This window comes from Sceloporus occidentalis, unplaced genomic scaffold (assembly GCF_023333645.1).
Source record: "Sceloporus occidentalis isolate IW3139 unplaced genomic scaffold, rSceOcc1.0.p SCAF_23, whole genome shotgun sequence".
Classification (NCBI taxonomy): Eukaryota; Metazoa; Chordata; class Lepidosauria; order Squamata; family Phrynosomatidae; genus Sceloporus; species Sceloporus occidentalis.
In genome coordinates, this window is record NW_028317003.1 from 10,870,761 (window position 1) to 10,886,412 (window position 15,652).

Consider the following 15,652-nt stretch of genomic DNA (forward strand, 5'->3'; position numbering starts at 1 on the left):
AGAGTGGCAATGCTTAAAGATTAAACCAACAATATGCATATGCCGAGACTACTAACAGAAATGGTCTAAAACAGGGGCGTCCAACATGCGGCCCTCGAGGTGCGGCCCGCGTGAGATCGGCAGCCAGGATCACAAGAGCTCTCCTGCTTACTTGTGGGAGGGTCCATTCTCTGCTCCAGTCCTGCCTCCTCTGTGGGGAGAACGAGGGAGGCCGCGCCCCCTGCTGAAGTCTGTGAGCGGCATCGAGAGCTGTAGAGCAGGTAAGGGGGTGGGGTAGGTTGTGTGAATGAGTATGTCTGATTGAGGGAATTAATCTGTGAATGAATGAATTTGTGTGTGTGATAGCATGGATGTGTAAGTGCTGGAACCTAGGCATGATGGGACTGTGATTGCTGTTAGCAATCACACTCCTATCATGCCAAGTCAGCCAGTACATGCTGAAACCTGGCTAGCTGCCCCCCTTGTGTATTGATGCTGCCAGCAGTATGGGGTCTGCACTTACAGCCACCCTGTACCAGCATGTACTGGCTGACTTGGGATGATAGGAGTGTGATTGCTAACAGCAATCACAGTCCCATCATGCCTAGGTTCCAGCATTCACTGGTTGCCTGGGTATAAAAAGAGTGTGTTTGCTGTTAGCAATCACACTCCTATCATGCCAAGTCATATTGTTGATTTTATTTGTCCAATTGTGGTGTGTTACTTTTAATAAGAGTGTGGTTACACACTAAAATTGGAAAAAAAATACAATGCCCAGCCAACCAGTACATGCTTGAATCTGGGTATGCCTGAGATTGCTGTTAACAATCATAATATATAAATTTTTTGTACAATTTTGGTGTGTACCTTACTTTTATTAAAAGTGTGTGGGGGGGGGCACTTTCAGTTTCGGCTAAGTGAACCCTGAATTTTCGGTTTTGGTCCAGAATTTTCATTTTAGTGCATCCCTAAAATAAATAGAACTATTTTATTTTTACTTATCCAGAATCCTGAATTTGTAGGCCCAGAAATTGGTGAGAGAAAAAGTAAAGGTTTTGTGTCATTTACTTTATTTTAATCTGCATATCTTATTAAAGGCCATATTTTCTCTCAGTGAAAAATGAGTGCGGCCCTCGCACGTATACATTTCTGATGAAGTGGCCCACTGCAGAAAAAACTTGGACACCCCTGGTCTAAAACAATCATCAGAATTTTGCACCTCACTCCTTAATGTAACAGAAGTTGTCCACAGTTATACCTGCTTCCATAAAACAGACTTAATGATGAGGTTAGGATTAGATTTCTGCTATCAATAATACAGAAATAAAACAGGCTGGAATGGACATTTTTTTTTGTCATGGAACACAATGTACCAGAATTAACTGGAGATTCGATTGACATTAATAATATTGTGTGAAATGAAACACACTTTGACCACATGCCTCAGTAGAGAAGTCACACAGCCCAGTAAATTCTACATGTCCGTGATCATATTTATAAACACATTGGTGTTACCCAGTGCTTATAATGTCATGAGTTAACCTTCACACATCTTGGATACATCACTGTGTGATTTTATACCCAAAATGTGTTTGTCTCGAGCAGGGCCGGCCCAAGGCAAAATGCCTCCTGGGGCGAATTTTAAAATGCCGCCCCCCCCTTATCTACCCTTCCTCTCCCTCCATCCCTGCCACCCCCCCCTTGTCTACCCTTCCTCTCCCTCCGTCCCTGCCGCCCCCCCTTGTCTACCCTTCCTCCGTCCCTGCCCCCCCCTTGTACTTACCTTTCAGCAGTCCTGCGGCGAGTCTCCCTGTTCGGTCTCGGTGCCGGCTTGTAATGCTGAGCGCCGGAAATCTTCCGAACAGGAAGACTCGCCGCAGAGGAGAGAGGGGCGCCGAGTGGGTACTGACCCCTTGGTAACCGAAAACCACTTGGCGCCCCTTCAAAAATGCTGCCTGGAGCGCTTGCCCCACTCGGCTCCATTGTCGGGCCGGCCCTGGTCTCCAGAAATAAAAGACATAATGGAGAGGTTTTGCTGCTAAGGAACCAGAGGAACTTCCTGCTTCAGATGCACAGTTATTTAACTATAAACGTTAATTATACAACAAAGTTTCCCACTGTTCCAAGTTGCAAAATGTCTTATACTTACACATTTTAGACAGTTTTGCAATACCAAATACTTTGTTGGCTAAGACACTTGTATGCTGCTTGTACCTGTGATGTCCATCTTCATTCCTCAGCAGTTATAGCCCCTGCAGGTTTTCTGGGTAATCTTTAACACATGGATCATCTATGCAAAAATGTTATATGCTAATTGTAGGAATTTGTCCCTTGGGGACCTCAGTTGGCCAGCATTAATCTATACATTGATCTATACCATGGGAAGGTGGAGAGAAATGGTGGCACTAAAAGTTACCATCACGCATGTTTCAAGTTACTTATGGAATGCGTAATACCGTATTGGCTCGAATATAGGCCGCACTGGGGGGGAGGACAGTGGCAGCATATCTCGGGGTGGGGAGACAGAGTGGCAGCATGTTTTTTTTGGTGCTTTTTTAAAGAAAAAAACTTTTTCTTTAAAAAAGCACCAAACTTTTAGGGGGCGGCCTATATACGGGGGCGGCCTATATCCGAGCCAATACGGTACATTGAATATGTTTTACACTGAGAATATCTGTTCACGATGTTCTTCAGAAGATATGGAAAAGTAGTTGCTTTGGTGCCAACTGGAAAGTCACGTAAGCTTTTATAAGTATTGTGACTTCAAGTTATTCTAAAATTATCTAAAACTCTGGGGATGGATTTAACTGGTAGATAGATGCTGTTCAAGTAAAAATTATATTATGCACATGATCAGTAAAACTGAATAGAGGAAAAAAAAAGTCCCAACAGTGAGGTAGTTATCACAAGAGGACAACTATGATGTTGACCCTACAATTGTAATATCGCTCCTGGCATTACAAGCAAACAGTTATTTGCTCCGGTACAAAACACACAGTGTTTATAGGGACAGCGTGACCTGTTTTAATTGTGCAAACACCACTGTAGACCAAAAAAGTGCCACTATGCTACTTTCTTAAGTAACAAACAGTCATATCGCCCTACAGGTCCTTGATTGTAAATTAACTAACTAACACATCAACTTAAATAACATTTAAAAAAAGGCAACAATCTACATGTTTACAGTTTGTAAACTATTCTTCCCAAACAAGTATATATAGAACAAAAAAGGTCCACACAGGCAATATTGTTCCTAGCGTGAAGTTTGAAGAGATCTGAAGAATTTAATTTTATGCAAACTGCCATGTTGAGGCATAGTTGACATTGCAGCTTCTTCAAGGTGCTGTTCCACACACACACACTGTTGAATGTGATGCCATTGTAGTTAGATACAGTGTTAGACACATAACACCAAGTGCTCCTGAATGAGGACACCCTTCGCGGAAATAATTCATAATCATCTGAAATGTTGTCTCATTCATAATTGTTGCTGGGAACATTTAATTGTCATGTGACATAAAGCATGCTGAAGTCTCTGTGGTGTTTTCATGTGATTGAACCTTAGAGGAATGAATATCATTATTATTAAGCGCAACAGCACCTTTAATGTCTTCAAGCACTTTCTATAGAACATGTGTTCCAGAATCAGAACATAAGTGGTTCCTTGATGTATGCAGGCAATAGCCCCAATACCAAGGTAACAGAGCCGACATCTCACTTACAAATATATACAAGAGAAAATATTGGCCATGGAACAATTACAACAAGTTGAGTATTACGACCTGCAGCATTCGTCGAAAGTGCCAATAAATCTTTGTTTATATGCATGGCCATGTAGCTATTAAGGCACAAGGAGCTTTTGTTTTAAAAACGCTCAAAGTTATTTATTAACAGAAAAATGAAAATTGCTGCACTAATGAGAACCCTAGCAAATACTACATTCATTTTTAATTGTCACATTAACAGCTGGTCAACCAGCATCCACCCATTGACCACCCTAACCTCTCCTCCCTAATTGTATTTCCTTAAATGCTTTCCTTTTGGTTTATGTTTGATCTTTCATTCTTTAAATGTAACCAATTAAAGGAAACTCACACGTCTTACTACTATTACCTCATTAAATGTTTACATAAATAAATATATTTCAGGCGGCCATTTATTTGTCACCTGTATGAGCCGTAACTCTGTAAGCCCAATCTGCCAGGAAAACAGCCTGACCCCATTGCCATAAAGAATGTGCTCAGTGTAGTGTTTGAGCAGGGAAAGTCATCTAAAATATCATATGACTGACAACAATGGCCACCTCCAGGTCTGCAGATAAAGGAAGTTTATCGGGACAAAATAAAACCCTCTTTTTTTCAATCCTAAATCACATATGATGGTGCTAAATAAAACAATAATACTGTATAGAGTACTGTATATAATGACAAAATATTTTATTTTCAGTTGGGCTTCCCCTTACATTATTCTTTAAGTCCCCTCTCACTGTATTGTGTGTATGCAGACAGACATTCTGTATTCACTGTATTAAATGTATAGGTGTTGCTTTTTTTTTTACTTTTTTATATAAGTTTAAAATAAATAAATAAAAAAAATGTATAGGTGTTACAGTGCTCCTAACCACACTGCACATCTAACCACCCAGCCACGCCCCCTGACGAAGCTCATTGCAGTGAAACGTACGTTGGGGTAGGTACGTTTGGACTTGGCACCATTCATCACCAGGCTTTTTGCTGTTTTCAGCCTTGTTTCTAGGTTTGGTTAGTAACTTTTGAGCACCGATGTACCATTGCTGTATGTTATTTCATTTGTTCCTTCGCTGTGGTCATCCTTGTGTTTCTTATTTGTGCCTTCATATACATACGTATTTCCATCCTAGTTCCTGTAGTCCTGTGCCCTTGTTCATATGTACCTTCCTATATGTGCTTTGGTGCCGAGATGCTTTTATATATATTTTTTATATGTATTTAAATCATATTGTTTAATAAAGATTTACTTTGTATATACCTTTTTTCCTTACGTGCTCTCCTTGCAATAGGTTTTGTTGTTTATATATGTACAGTGCACGTATCTCTACCATTATTGGTAGTTTGTTCGTTTTTTGGTGATTACACTGCACATTTTGTTGCTTTTCTTTGCTAGACCCTCTAAACAAGCCTAAATAAAATCTATTTAACTTAACTGAAAACCTATTAATACTGACCATTCATTTAGATGGGTTGGGAACAAAAATGCAACCAGTATGCAATAGTGAATAATTAATTTAAAAAGGAGAAACATATAAATAAACTGGAAAAATACATGCATTAATCGCACTGCCTAATTGTAAAGCTTATTATATATTTACAACCGATATAGATGTACATTAAGATGCAGCTTATAAGGACACTCCAGAAATCACATGCACTTAAAAAAGGCTCATCACCCCCACTACAGAATAATGCATATTAATGAACTCTGAGTACTCTGACTTGCATTGCTCCAAAACCTAAATAAAAATAAAGCTCGAACCTGACCTGGAAGGTGCAGTCCTGCTGCTGCCTTCCTCCTCTACGGTCCGACGTTCTTGCCATTGGCTGAGTGCTTGAAGCAGTCAATCAGCGACAGGAAAGCGCTTCCACTGAAATCAATGGGAGTGCTTTCTGAACAGATCCCTGTCCGCAGCCTTCCCCGAGCCAGCACTGGAGGAGAGTATATTATATGAAGGGAGTCGAGTTCCACATCTCCTATAGGACATTAAGCTAAGGGTGTGGAAAGCTTATGGATTCTGAACTCACCACCACGCATTTGTTACAGACAACATGAAAGTTCAAATATTATACGTTTATAAGTGGATGCTCGTTTAACAAAGAAAATGGCACCGAGCAAAAGCTCTTTACACATCAGGCTTATACCAGTATTTTTGGCAACAAAAATAGTATTTTTTTTCCTCAAGAGTGTATTTAATGTAATGTGAAACGTATCAGGGAGCAATATAAAATATCCAAATTGGGAAACTCAATTTGCCTGTAAATTCACTAACCCCTGTGTCACGCTAAATGGCACAGAGAGCTACGAGATACAGCAGTAATTATTTGGATATATCTTCTGTGACCGTGTAAATGTCATAATTTATTAATGGATAATGAAAAACTCATCACAGAAAACCATTGCAAGGTATGTCGGCTACTTGAAATCAGGATATGCGCGTCTTCACGTTCCCTTTTCTAACTGCAATACAGTACAGAATTTTCTGTTGAAATATCTTCATCTAAACGTTAACGCACACGACAGCGGAGTCTCCTCTTTACATTATTAATGTGTACATGCAAACTCCTAGACGGATCAATAAGAAAGGCAGAGCATCCCTCCAGTACTTTGGTCCTCACATGTGTCAGTACATAGAGGACATTTATCATGTAGCAGTCACATCTGGCTTTACGTGACTTGACTATCCAAGCCTACCTTCAGTCTAAAGAGACTGCATCCTACTAAGGTGTTGAGACAATGCACACAGGCGTCAGTGACCGGTCTACATTGTGGTGGCCATATTTGTCTGTCTTCCTCAGACAGAGACGGTCCAAAATCCACATTTCCTGATCTTCTTTACCAGGGGAATGTACAGCGAACTAAAAAGCCTCTTAACCTTTTACAATATTTATGGTTGACTTGTTGCTGGGTGAGACACCATCATCGTTTCCATAGAGAGATGCTCCACATACACAATTGGAATCACCTACAGCTGTACAATAAACCAAATAAACGTGCTTATTTCTCACGATAATGGTTGTTAGTTATTTGGTTTGGTGTAAAACAGTGTAGCATGCAATTATGCTATAAACAGGGGACTTCAACATATCCATTTAAGCCCACCCCAACTCTGTAGTATTTATAGGTCTGGAGTTCGAAAGGTTAACATACCAATCAATTTTGGTGTTAGAGTGTAATTGTATCCATATTCCCAGACAAAGGTTTACTTTGAAGAGCATTAGCCTCTGCCTGTCTAAAATAATTAAATACACCCGGGATTGAACATTCATTTCAACAATCTTATTCAATTATTTTCCCCAGAGACACTTAACAGGCATCCACAGGTGCATCGTCCAAGCAAAGGCCGCTGGTTAGTTATATCGCGGTAGCGTTCTCCTACCCGTTTATGTGAATCCAAACTAGAGGCAACAATGTAACACGAGGCATAATTCTGGCGTTCCCAATTCCAACACAACCACAGTGCTTGACATTGTAACCTGCTTCACTACAATTCACTCTATCCCCCTATGAAACAATAAATAACTTCCCAAATATCTAGACACTCTCTATAAAATACTCAAGGTGATAAGTGTCAACCCAAAGGCTAAAACGAATCTTCTAAAAATTGTCTCTTATGTCCTTGAAATAAATTTGGATGTGGTGTACCTGATCTAGAGACACATCTTAATCTACTCAATGAAAAAGATATTTCCAGATTGTTTAGTTTTCATATTAAACCCACTAAAAACATACTAGATAGCCAAAGTATGAAACTCCAGGCCACACTGGCTACAAGGAAAAGAAAAAATGTCGGTGCGCCAAGCTAGTCTCAGGCTCAAATAATACAAATGTATAATATTTACCAAACAGTGTGAGCATGCTGCAAATACAAACACATTGGCTACAATCAGACCAAGATTTTCAATATCTGCATTGAAAAGCCCCATTCCAAATGCCGAAACTGATTAAATCACTTCCGTCCAAGGACCTTGGCCATGTAGCAATGCAACTAAAAGCCAAACACAAGCACCGTACGCTTGCAGAAGCCAGCAAGCCTACCTTTTCAATTCTAATCTACTTCATAAAAAAGGAAAAAGACAAAAAATATCACAAATATAACATTACATTTTTTTTTTTCAATTTATAGTAAACCGCGCAACAGACAGTAGTGGCACTTGACCTGCGTTTAGCCTGTTCTAGAATGAAGAATGTCTGTAGAGCTGGCCACGTTAATTTACAACTAAAGGCCAGCAGACCATTCTTCCCAAAACTTCCATGCCGTGAGGAAGATGCGGAGATACAGAAAGTTTTGGAATATAGTGAAATAAAGTCAAGATTTACCTTGTTCTTCAACAGCATTTCTGTAATCAAATACTTAGTCATGTACCTGGTATTACTGAAGTGGACTCCAGAGGCATTACTAGAAGTGGGATAAGGGGGCTGACATTCTAAGTCTTTTAGAGAAAACCCCAAAACTTAATAACAACGGGTTCTTATAGAATATTATGAACTCGATTTCTGATACACAAGCTAATAGAGCACATAGAGAGGGACCGATCAAAATGCACAGCGGGTGTCCATGGGACATCTTTTTTTTGTTGCGTGAAGAACGTTGGTGTCTAGTATGTGCAGTTAGTAAATGGAGCGAGTAGTAAAGACTTCGGTCATACCGTATGCTGAAGCTTGGATCCTGTATGAGCCTCATGATGTCCCATTTAACACACACCTCTAATTAATCCATCAAAGGTCCTTTCCATATCTTTGGATCTGAAGCCCCTGGCTATACGGCCCCAGAATGTAAGCGTGAACGTGGAGCTTAGACCTCCGACTATAACTTGCACCTTCGTTAAAAAAACACTATTGACTGGGAAGAGTTTAATTTCTGTTTGGCAGAGGATCCCAGTGCTTAGCCTGTGTAAACAGTTTGTACTCAATGTGTATCCTCTAGAAGCTAAAAGAATAAAGTCATTAATTATATTAGTGTCTCGCGTTTGGTTTCAGCCATTAGACATGCTTTATTTTTCCCCTCTCTTTCTTCAAAATCTCATTTTTTTGGAAAGGTTTACAGCATTATGGTTTTATGTTATCACAGTAACAGGTTTGTCTTTTAAGGGCAAACATCCCCCAACATCAGGAGTGCAATGCGCACGGGATATATAGTCATATTGAAAAATAAATATTTTTCTATTAATTACCTTGGTATGAGTTGGGCCGACTAAACAGAAAAACGAATGCTAAAATTAATAAATTATCCTCTGTGGATTGTTTAGAATATTATAAATATAACCCTCAAATGATAAAAACTAACACTGGTTCGCCTTGCTTTTATGGACACTTTTCCAGTAATAAACGTTTTGGTTCATTTTTCTGAGAACCTTTGGTATTGATTCTTCACGTATTGCTAAGACTATCTTAGATTGCAAGCTGTTCAGTCAATAAATCAAGTGTTGCTTCCATCTGTGAACAAAATATTTCATAATCAAAACCATTTGTTATGGCTGATTTTACTGACCGCAGTATTTTAGTTTGAAAAAGTATGTTTGTTAGAAGAAAAAAAAACAAAATCGGTATTCCTCCAAGACATATTTTTCACATTAGTGTTTTTGACTCGTGTTAAGCGTGCGTTCCTATGACAGATTTCAGAGAGTTAAGACACTGCTGCGTGAGGCTTCCCCGTGGAAATTGAATATGTGACAGGGATGGCGCATTTATAAATGTCATCAAGCTGGAACATGTTCAACTTCTGGCTCAGAAACTTGATCTAAACATCTAAATTTATGGCATTTGGACCTTTTAATAAATTGGAAGACAAGATATTGAGCCGCGAACGTTGTGCAACTTAAATACAGAATCCGGTGAATGTCTGTTCCTGAGAAATAGCAGAAATGGTTTGACACATGGGAAAAAAAAAACAAAGAGCGTACGAGTGTCAGACAAGATTAACAAACTTACAACAGTGATTTTATACAAAATGGTATGCTTTACCGAGAGAAACAGAGAATCATCCGGCCCATCCAGTCTACCCATCTTTCCTGATGTAGAGACTCCAACCTTAATCAGTCCTTTGTCTGAGATTCAGGATAGCTTTAAGTCTATCCCATGCTATTTATATTCTATCACTATATCAGCCTCTACAACCTCTGATTGGAGACGGTTCCATTTATCTACCACCCTCTCAGTAAAGTAAAACTTCCTACATTGAATGTAAGCCTTTGATCCTGCAGTTTTAGATTATGACTTCTTGTTCTAACGTTTCTCCTCCTTTGTACTCTGTTAAATCCCTTTAAAGTATTTAAATATTTCACATCACCCACTCTCTCTCTCTCAACCATATCGATGGCCACTACCATTAAACATTTTGTGGGACTAACCCAAAGATCTGGTTATCAAGAGTGGAAGAACAAGCAAAAAAAAAAAAAAGAATCTTTGCAGTGGGTGAATTCACCCCATTTCTAAAGTCATGTATCCCAGCGTACCGTATGTGCTAAAACCCCTTCAGCACGGCACAGAAACTAGTGAACATCTGGCAGAACTTTTCGCACCTTCAGCCGTGTCCCAAGAGGTCGTCCTTAACTACACCAGCTTGCAAATGCTTATAAGACAAGCTATACTGTGGATCACCTTGTGGTGGTCAATAGAAGCCACCTTCTGCATTCTACTAGGTATGAGAACCAGGAGATGCAGGCAAACAAAAGCATCTCCTGCAAGCAGCGCTGGGTTAATTGAGTCGTGAGCCTTCAGCCGTAAATTGTGCGACAGCAAGCAATTCCCTCATATTCTTGTTTTGGTTTTTTTGATGTCACAATAACACAAGACAGGTGGGCATTATATAAAGAAAGAAGGTGGGTGATGGGTGTATCAAAGTGACCCGGAGCTTTAACTCCATCAGCCCCATGTTAATTCATTCATCGCTGTCGACAAGCCAAGGAGCTGGGGGTGGGGATCTGATAATTCCCTCCATGCTATTGCAAAGGAAAGCAAATAAAACATTGATTTAAACAGCACACTTAGTTATCATACACACAGATGAGTGGAGATGGCGTAAAATCGCATGTAAAGGTTATTTCTATTTATAAAATACAAAGATTCCAAATCAACGTAACATCTGCATGATTTAATAGGATGTGTTAGAATTAGCGTCTCTAAAGACACAGCGCTGCACAGTTATGTTCCCCTTCCTACCTATGATGAAGAATAACTATAAATGTAATACAAAAGTAATGACAGGTATAGCCTACAAAAGAGGGGGGGGGGTATTCATTGGATAAAGACATTATTACAGAGATAAGATTTAAAAGGGACAGTAATACTTATAGAAAAAATATAAATCATTACCAAGGGGTTAATTTCATAGCAAGCTGCACATGAAAGTTTATAAATTGATAAAAAGAAATTCAAACATTTCACTGAATAGTAATCTTAGGTTTAGAAAGTCAAAAATAATGGAAAGTAAACCAAAATGTTCATTTTCTTAAAGTCTCAGGAAAACAATAGTATAAATTGTTTCTTTATCCTTTATTTGAAAGGGATCTATGTTATTCGCAAAGTGCAATACACGGAAATCCACCAACAATTTACTCTGTAATAAATACAATAAATAAATTAAATATAAACACAATAGTAATGTCCAGTAGCTGATCATTTGATTGGAATTTTTGGCTAATCCTTAGCTCCTGTCTGCAATGCACCCTTTGTTTGCTGTGTTTGGGGGCATTTCTAAACTTATACATAGTTACTCACATTAATATATATATGTCTAATCCGAACCACAAAAGAACACAATAGAATAACACATTTCACAATTTAGGTCAGTACTTTAAAAAGGTTAAAAGGGTTAATTCTGATGAGCAAACCTAATTCCTTCATTAAGGGACGTGGCGTAATCTCACACATTTCTTTTGTTCCTCCCTTGTGTCCATATGAACTCCAACGTGATTTTGCCGACTGCCGGATCGAATATATTTCGTTTATTGAGCACAGTGTAATACTCTATATTTGAGTTCCCCAAACTGAAATTGTGTCCTTTCACATCTAGTAAGTCACAAGAGGACATGTCAGCTCAAGACGACAATCTTTCAAGTTCACAGAAAGAATGGAGAAAAGCTGGCATATGATGGACTAAGGGTATATTTTAACCCTTGTTTATTCATTGTACTCGGGCATGGAGATACAAATCGGAGATACAAATCCTACACTTTACACAGTGGTGAGATTTCTTTAAAGGGGAAATCTTACTTTTTTGTTTTGTTTTGTTATTACCGGTACTAGTAATTTACTAAAATTTACCATATCTTAAGGATGCTAAAGTTCACCAGATCCTACACATTTCTGACATAATTCATATGCAAAACACGTATTGTTCTACACACTATATAGAACCCAAACCCAATACACAACCCTCCTCCTCCCAACATTTCTTGTGTCCCAATTGGAACAACCATGTTGTGCAGTATGGTGCGACGCAGATAGGTGCTTGGCCAGTGGGGCTTCTTGCCCAAGGAGCCTCCTAGAGACACTCAACTTCGGAGCATGGTAGGAGACCACATGGAAGCAGCAATGGAGCCCTGCATTGACTTTACAGATACCTGGGCTGGTCAGGGGAGATCAGAGGATCCCCCATCTGGTCCATGATCACCACGCCATGGCCTGCAAAAGCTGGCTCAAAAATATTTGGAAACCACAAGCATTGGCAAATATCTTAACAATATTTGTCACATTCCCTTCCCTTGGAAACCTAAAACGAGTAAACTGTTTTCTTAAAGTAGAAATTATGCATGTTAGCCCCTAATTTTATTCTGGAGTGTGTGTGTATATTACTGTATATACATCACACACGCACACACATATATCGCACCCATAGTAAAAAGAAAATAAAATCCATCTGTCAATTAAGTGACTTATTTCCAGGATTGGATTTGCCATTTTTCTGGAAGATTACCAAGCACAACATTGCTTCCATATGGTTATTGCTGGTCCAAAGTTAATTTTTTACCAGCCTGCCATTAAAATACCAGCTAGGTAGCATCCACAGAGCAGCACTATAGATAGCGTTGTAATTAGTGGCAATACATTTCTATATACAAAATAATACCACGGCATCAACATCACAGTGTAAGGACCACACTAGTGTCAATCAAAATCTGTCTGCTCGAATATTTACCCAAGCCACATCGGTAGAAGGTCATCAGACAACCCATTTAAGAGTTAAAACATACACAACGTTAGATTTGCATAGACTGCAACAAATATCCGTTTTGCTTTAACTTAAAGAACCAATTTAGTAAGTACTAGGAAGGTTTTAAAAGGACAGTTTTCTGTCCCTGACTGCCCCTGTAAGGAAGAATGTATATTAAAGTACATGCGTATATTTACATGCCGTACCTTTATTACGGAATACATGGAACATGAGCGCAACGTACAGTAATACGCAGGAACACAACATGCCGTACAGACCAAGATTTTCAAGGACATCCAAAAGATCTCATGCTTAATATGGAAGAGACATTGGAATTAGACAGAGAATTTGTTTTAAAAAGACTTAAAGGGACAGCTTATTGCCCCTACTATAGAAGTACTACTACACCCCTACTATAGAAGAATCTATATTAAAGTACACACAAAATAATAAAGAAAACCACTTAACCGACTACAGAATCCCCTCATTCTTTTGCAAAATGGACCAAGCGGAAATTTAAAGGGGCCGCATAGCTCTCATATATATTAAAGTGCATATGATGCCTGGAGACCCTTTAATCCGTTTCTGGCCTTCAAACAAGTAACCTACGGCACCACCTTTAGAACGACGGCCACCAATACCCGGATCACCCCAGGATATTCTGCACAGAAAAATCTGACTTTTGCAAGAAGCATTCTTCCCACAAATCTGCGTTAACCCCCAGCCTAAAGCAGCTGTTCCATCTACTCTGTTGAATATAACAGTTTTGTAACTAAATACAGCCTTAGAAACGTAATTCCTAGTGGCGTTAATTTTCCTTCCTAGAAATATTTCTTTAATCATGTAAAAATTTTGCCTCATTCATATTTTTCCCGGGAGCACTTAATTGTCACGTAAAAGCAGGCACCAGTAGGATGCTGCCATAGAAACTGAAGAAGCTTCTTAAAAATGTCAGTGGTTTTTTTTTTTTTTTATGTGATTAAACCTTTAAAAAGGAAATAATGAAACCACTGAGGTTCATTAGCTTGACATAACAGAACGCAAGAGAAGGTTCATAAATATATTTTTATTGATATTATGTAGTGTTAGATTAGTTCAAATAATCTTAGAGTTAAACGTAAAATATTTAGTTCCTTCAAACTACAGCCTGAATATATTATTCATTATTATCTTTTATTTAGATCGCGCCAACAGTTTATGGCAGCGATTCTCACATAGATTCAAGGGGTATAAGAAACTGGAACTGACAGACTAAGACAACCAGATAGGTTCGCTAAAGAGCGCAAGCTTACAATCTAGAGGTCCTATATATCACATTCTATAGGGGATCAAAACACAAGGCGTATAAACACATACACGTAACTATGCCAAAGGACTACTAAACGTAACATACATTGTAGGCAGAAACCAAAAGATGCATCCATAAAGCTATATATAAAAAAAAAAATATATGTATGTCCCTGGAGAACCCCGATGAAGCCCTAGTTCTTTTCCCATGCATTATTGTGTGTAATTTCAAAATATTCTCCCTGGCCCGTTATTGGTGAGAAGTCGTTTGTTATTGGAAGTCGATCATTGCTCGTAAACTACGCGTTAGGTGAAGAGCGTACAGATTTTATGTGCAGTTCTTCACTACTAGTCAGAGCCAGAAAAAGGTTAGAAGATCTGCCTACAGCACGTAGTCTGTGGAAACACTAGCCTCAAAGACTCAGTTCCTCTCGTGAGATCCGGTGCACTGCGAGTTCACACCCATCCTATATGTAGTAATGACAAATACCACATTCAGTCAACGCAACTTTCACAAACAACAGAAGAATGGAGGGGAGGGACAGAAGGAACCATGACATGAGCTGCAGCTCCAATGTTATACTCAAAAAGCCACCTTGACAAACTGCTGTAGTGTGATCCAGAGGAATACTGCACCAGAGGGCACAACGGGCTGATACTTAATGTCTCTCCAGCTTGGCTCCACCAAAGCAAATTAAAAAGCAGTGAATGTCATTGCTGGATGAAGAGAACTTGCTGCCAGAGTCATCTACATTTAGCATACTATCACAATTCAGGAAAAATGGCCTATGAAGTATGCATTTAACCCATGTTATCACACCACCCGGGGTAACAGTATGGGGAAGCATAAGTCAAGATGAGAGGATTAAGTCAAGGATAAGCAGGCTCTCCAAGACGAACATAGCTTTGCCTGCCAGGGCATGATAGGAGTTGAAGTCCACTGGAGCTAGAAAGAAAAGGTTGGCTATCACTGATATGGAACATTACCAGTGATTATTATGTACATCTGTGTAATATATATATATATATACACATACATACATATATACATACATACACACACATCTTTTCATTCTCCCTAACGCTCATAAAAGAGACGCAAAAAAGCAAGGTTTGTTGTTGGACTCAATGGACTGTAATACATGGTTAAAGGATCAGGATTAAGCCAGCTGGCCTCACCTTGATAATGCTGCTTCTGCGGGGAAGACCTGGTTTGCCTCCTTTGTCAATGCTTGGACTTTCAGGCTGAGCAGTCCCACCGTCCTCTTTGGCCTCTACGTTGACACAGTCTCCATTGGACACACCATTTGCACTCGTACTGCCCTTGTTGTACTTGTCTCCATTGCTATCTTCTCTCTCGTCAGTCGTCTTCAAAGCCATTTTGTCATGAGTAGAATCCAATGGCGAGGATATACTACCACTTCCCTCACCAACACTTCCACCTCCCCCTCCTGGCTCTGCCATGGGGCTGACAGCAGAAGT

General features: G+C 39.4%; 1 protein-coding gene across 1 annotated transcript in view; it reads right to left on the reverse strand.

The window, feature by feature from the left end:
- The window catches only part of LOC149300784 (inactive phospholipase C-like protein 2), an 88,953-nt gene extending 73,472 nt beyond the window's left edge, over positions 1 to 15,481 (reverse strand). The window contains exon 1 of the mRNA XM_089484848.1: positions 15,350 to 15,481. The gene's annotated coding sequence lies outside the window, so the exon portion shown is untranslated. The remainder of the gene's footprint in view (positions 1 to 15,349) is intronic.
- Positions 15,482 to 15,652: the final 171 nt, after the last annotated feature.